The following is a 6,350-nucleotide window of genomic DNA, read 5'->3' on the forward strand; positions in this document are numbered from 1 at the left end:
TGTGAACCTAAATTGTTGCCAATGATGTTTACATCCTCTTGCGATTCAGGGAATTCAATCCCCAAATATTCCCCACATAAGTTTTGAGCATTGAATGCATCGTGAATGGCCTGACAATCTATCTTATAATTGTCTCGATGTTCGAGCCAATTCAACAATGCATGCATCTTGGTTGACAATGCACACACCTCTTCTGGTACTTCTTCACTCTTATTGCATGATTGAATATTGCATGATGACCAGCCTTGATTAGAGGCTATATTTTCCATAAGAGTTTTAGCTTTTCCAAGGGTGAGTGACATAAATGATCCGCTAGTAGTGGCATCGAGTTGTTCATGGGCTTTCTGAGTTAATCCATGGTAGAAACTTTGCATGAGCAACCAATCTTCCATCCCATGATGAGGGCAATCTGAAATATATTCTTGAAAATGTTCCCATGCTTCTGGAATGGTCTCTCATTTCTGCTATTGGAAGTTTGATATCTTTCCTCTTAAGGCATTGGTCTTGCCTATAGGGAAAAACTTTTCTAGGAAGGCCTTTGAACACTTTGCCCATGTATTGATGTGATCTTTGTTGGTGTAGAACCATTGCTTCACTCTTCCCACAAGTGAGAATGGAAAGAGGCAGAATAGTACGATGTCTTGAGCAATGTCCTTGATGATGACCGTGCTACTTATCTCTAGGAAATTCTGAAGATGAGCACTAGCATCTTCATGTGCCTTTCCGCTTAATGGGCTAGCTTGCACCATGTTGATGAGGCTTGGCTTGAGCTCGAACTCAGGATTATCTATTTTGAGTGTTGGTCCAGTGCGAATGTTCTCGGTGCTTGGAGCTGAGAATTCACGTAGAGTCTTATCAGCCATAGATTAAAAAACTAGTGTTGAGTTTCCTCTTGATTTGGTTGATTCTGATTGATGGAATTTATTAGTAAATCACAACCAATCCTACAATACCTGGTATAAGATATGAACAAAGACAAACAAGGGTAAGCCTGCTAAAGCAGAGGGTATGATTTTATCAATAAGTATTTATTTGGTCAACTCTTAGCCATGTGCCCCTCCCCGGCAACGGCGTCAGAAATGTTTGTTGATATTTCTTAGCATCACTCTTAACTAAGTTGTCATCCCTAGCATGATGCCAGAAATGCGTTGTTGGTAATTATGATAACACTTATAAACTATATATAAGGTATCCGCAAGCGCACAGATAATATACCATTGTAGCATTTCACCCGGGAGTATACCGAGTATCGTTAATTATATTTTATCCACAGGGAGGAGCTATGGGACTATGTTGGTATAGAGATATTGACAAATATGTATACTTATGATAAAACCACTCTCATGCTATGGCAGGGGTAAGTCAAATGATAAATAAATGATAAGTGTAAGGTAACAATGGTATTCTAGAGATAGAAGTAGGTACTCATAAAATGTAGTAAGGCTAAACAGAAGATTTGTTAAGAGTAAAAGATTCCTAGGTCATTACTTGTCTACTAAGTCTTTTGTATACCCAAGTATATACACTCTCATCTGTAGTACAACTAACTTTGGATCTACGCATAAGGAACATTACTAAGGAATATTAAGAATAGAGTTTGTCTTCCTTCGCAATCATGTTCTACATGCTCTATAAATAGGAAGTGGACTACAAAGGACTCAACAGGAGTGTCACATTTGTGATCTACCATATGACCTAGAGTGCAGAAGGCATCCGCAAGCAAACAATATCTAAGCACCATGCTTACATAATGTCGACCACTTAACTCTCTCAAGAACTGAGCTAAGAGCTTTGTGAACATATGCATATATTCATCATCAATCATAACTATATCAAGCATATTACTAGAGCAAACTAGGAACATAATAAATAGCAACATAATATTGAAGTAGCACAAAGTCATAAATAAAGAGATACAATGGCTTAAAGGAAGGCATAGATGCATCGTAGGAGGCGATGGGGAACCAACGTATGAAGGAGGCTGATAGGTTGGTCCCCTAGGGGCTAGGCGGCCTCTAGGCAGGGCCGGCTGGCCCCACCTGGTAGTGGCTTGGCCCCTTCTTTGGTGTGGAGTCCTCTCGAGTCTTCTAGAACCTTCTGGTGTCCGTATCATCGTGGATAAGCGTGATTTTATTTGACAATTTGATCATCCTTGATGGTTTTCTAAAATAACCCTGCTAAAACATAGATTCACCAAAACTCATGGAAATTGTCAGTTAAAACCCCTAAGTCTATGTTGGTGATCCTGTTTATGCATTTATTCATGTTATTTTGATGGTTTATGATGGATGGTAACTACCATCAATAGCATGCATGGGTGTATTCCAATCTATTATATGGTAGACATAGTACAGGTTCAAGTGATTCTACTTGAATGGCGTCCCCACTAATCAAATCAGAAAGACCTCTCCTATGTCTTGCATGAATGATGCACAGTGGTGTGCACTGGTCCACAAGTGGTTAAGTTCCAAGAACAAGGTGTGTGTGTGTGAACTCATTTATTTCTTGTCTAGTCTTTATGTGGTCTACTTGTGCTGTAGTCTAACACAATTGTGGTTATAGGTAGTCTCGGAGCAGGACAAGTGAAACCGTGCAAATGTCAAGTACCACTAGGTTATCGGATCTTGCTCCTATGTTGCCCACTTGCAAGCATATGTAAGTGATGGTTGTGTTACTCTTTTTATATCAAATATGCAATGCCTTTTGTATCAATAGAAAGGCATGTGCAATTTTAACAAAAGGACAAAAATAGGAAGGATGCAGGACACGATCAAGAAGTGCTCATTGAAGAACATGATCGACCTCAAGAAGATGTTGATGCAGTGGGAATCTTCAACAACTTCCATGCCAGTAGCAACACGGGATTGAGCGATGCTGCAAGAGAAGCAGTGGTAAGTACCTTCACTTGCCTTCCTTGAAATCTACTGAAGCCATTGTCATAAAAAAGGAAAAGTAGGAGGAACCTAAAGTGGCACCATCATTTTGAAGTTGTAATATTACAATAGTTAATTTGCTACCTATGCATTGTGCTTATGAATATCTGTCGGCAGTTGGCTAAGGAAGATCTATGCATTACTTGTAATGAAATAATCTCTTGGTTCTGCAATTTATGTCCTCTTCCTAATGTTTACTCCTTGGTTTTCACAGGAAGCTATGGAAACTATATAGGCAAAACCTATTGCTGATGTTGTTTCCAAGGTCCTCTCCCATGCCAGCTACAACATCTTTTCTTTAAAGAATGTTGGTATCAGGACAAGCTGCTCCAGACTTTGGGAATGGCTTGCTGCTCAATAGGAAAGTTCAGCTATCCTCACTGAATAAGTGGATCAACTAAAGAGGAAGGAAGCAAACATTGATAAGGAGTTTGAGGAGTTCAAGAAACAGCAATAGGAGGAGTACAATAAGCTCCATGAGCATATCATGCTCTTAAGCGCTGGTTACTATCAGTCTTGTTGATGCAGTGAACATGCGGTTTGTTTGTTGTTTTGATGTGAACTTTTGGTGGCTTGATATGTGAACTCTGTTAGTGGTTTGCTACTGAGTTAAATTGCTATTATTTGATTTAGGTTCAATATAATTATGCATGTAGTCATTTTGTGCAGCATTGTAGATCTAAAATCATTTTTTTGATGTAATGATTGGTGTGCACATGGTAGATCCGGCATAAGCATGTTGTTAAATAAGAATCTAAAACATGGATGAACCAGTGAATGACATGTGTAAGAGCCAGGACAGGACATGTGGGCCAATACAAACCAAATACGTGGTACAAATCTATCCTACCACGTGGTCGAATCAGAAAAAGACATGTGGGTAGCTCAGGGCACGACATGTGGCCCAATAAAATACTAACACACAGACGTACAACATCGAGACATATGGTCGAGTAAAAGAAAGATGTGGGGTATTGTGGTCATGCCACGTGGACCAATAAAAATACGACACATGGTACATTGAAGAAGTGATACGTGACCCAACTGCAACATGACATGTGTGCCAATAGAAAATTGACTTGTGGAACAATAGGTGCCCGACACGTGGTCCAGAAAGAACTGAAACGTGCAAGAACTAGAGATGGCCATGTTGTGCAATAAGAAAGTGACACATACCTGAACCATCTCCAATGTAATCGGCTATAGCATGTACACATGGAAAAGCATATCCAACAAAAGCACCCACCAGCGTGGCTGCCCCCTACCACACATACCAAAGCAGTTCTATGATGATCTATTTTTTGTCATAGATCTATCCACTTCTATGACTATTTTCTAGATTCATCATAGAAGTTCAAGTATGACATGACTTCTATGATGAACCAGTTTTGTCATAAATTCATCATAAAACTAAAATTATGACGAATTTGGCTCCTTCAGTGATGAAAGCTAATTGTCATAGAAGTGGATATTCCTAGTAGTGGTGTGATCACATTTAGGATAGATAGCCATACTATTAAGAGGGGTGAAACTCGTATCAAAATGTGGTTATCAAAGTGCCACTAGATGTTCTAACTCATTGCATATGCATTTAGATTCTAGTGAGTGCTAACACCCTTGAAAATGTTTGTGAAAATATGCTAACACACATGCACATGGTGATAGACTTGGTGGTTAGCACATTTGAGCAAGGGTGAAGTGTTTGCGCTTGAGAAGAAGTGAAACAGGGGCATTAGACCCTACGCCACTAGGCGTCGGACCTGGCCCGGGGAGAGTCTGATGGCTAACCCTAGCTGAGTGGCATGAGCACGATGACGTCAGACTAAGGCTCATAGGGGCATCGGACCAGACATGCACATTGTTCCTCAGTGTGGAGTTTGGCGATGTGCATGCTGGCGTGACGCATGGTAGCATCGGACCGAGGGCTGCGTCCTACAGAGGGCGTCAGACTTGGGTCCGATAGTTTTTACCGTCTCTAGACCTCTCTGGACTACGTCGGACCCTCCCTGTGTGGAGTCCGACGGTGCGTTCGAGGCATGGGTCTGACGGCTCGTTCAACACGTGGCAGTGGACCGTTGGCGGCAATGGTCATTTTGATTTGAATGTGGTTATGTGGCAATGCGTGGTTGGCTATGACCATGTAGGACCCAGGCGTCGGACATTCTGACACCCCACGTCTACGAGTCTGACGGTCACTTACATGGCCTAACGGTCACTAGCTCTTGGGGGTGTCTATTTAAGTGAAAGGGCTAGCCTTGGGCGCCCTCTCTTGGTAGTTTGACATACTTTTCATCCCTTAGAGCTAAGCTACTCCTCTCCATCCGCTCCTACTTAATTGATTCATCGTTTGGTGAGATTGGAGTGCATCCAAGTGCATTGCTTTGAGTGATTGCATTTAGAGGCACTTGGTGATTGTGTTTCACTGCAGGATTCGCTTGTTTATCTTGGTGATTGCTGCCACCTAGATAGTTTGGTGCAGCAAGGATCATCGAGCAGAGGGTGGTGCTTGTCTCGTGTTTCGATCATGGTGATTATGAGGGGTACTTGACCTTTCCCTGGCAGAGAGCCAAAAGGTACTCTAGTGGATCGCTCGTGGCTTGTGGATCCTCATCTTGTGTTGGTTGTGCGGCGCCCGATTGCGGGTTAGGCATGTGATGCTTGTTAGCATGTGAATCTCCAAGTAAGTGAATCGCCACAATGGGGACTAGCTTGCCGGCAAGCAAGTGAACCTCGGTGAAATATCATTGTGTCATCTTGTCTCTGAAAATTTCTTTGGTATTCATTGATATATTGTGATTGATCACTTACCACGGTGGTATAACCCTCCTACTTCTCTTGTGCATTTACTTTCTTAGTGTAGCTAAGCTCTTTAATGTAATTAGTTTTGAGAGCTAGCTTGTGTCTTGTCTAGTGGTTAGAGAGGCTCTTTAGTTAGTCTTTGAGAGCTCACTAACATAGTGGTAGTGACTTAGCCTCTTGTGTGGTTTAGAGATCATAGATAACTAGAATTATAGATAGGAGGCTTGGATTTTGAGTAGGCTAGCGCAACACTCGCTTCTCTTCATAATTGTCTAACCTCTTGGCTTAAGTGTTGCTGTAGAAATTTTTATAGGCTATTCACCCCCTTCTAGCCATTAGGACCTTTTAGGTGGGGGCGATGGTGGCTCGTAGAGAATGTTGGCTTCCGTCCAGACACCATGGGGCCACCGCTACAACATCGGCGATGCATTGATGAAACATGAGCGGATTACTATAGAAACATGTGCAATATCATTGTTGCAACACCCGCAAACACAATACATGTAACATGTGCCTAAAGCACCTACAACACGAGCTCAAAACACACGAAACATTTGAAACTTAGGCTTGCAACATAGGCTTTTAGAGCAACATTTCCTTCTACTTGGGTGGCCGGAG

General features: G+C 41.8%; 1 non-coding gene across 1 annotated transcript; it reads left to right on the forward strand.

Annotated features, from left to right (window-relative positions):
• Nucleotides 1-390: 390 nt before the first annotated feature.
• On the forward strand, nucleotides 391-497 carry LOC136547828 (small nucleolar RNA R71). The gene has a single exon (XR_010781777.1). It is a non-coding gene; the product is annotated as a small nucleolar RNA R71 (small nucleolar RNA).
• Nucleotides 498-6,350: the final 5,853 nt, after the last annotated feature.

This window comes from Miscanthus floridulus, chromosome 3 (assembly GCF_019320115.1).
Source record: "Miscanthus floridulus cultivar M001 chromosome 3, ASM1932011v1, whole genome shotgun sequence".
Lineage (NCBI taxonomy): Eukaryota > Viridiplantae > Streptophyta > Magnoliopsida > Poales > Poaceae > Miscanthus > Miscanthus floridulus.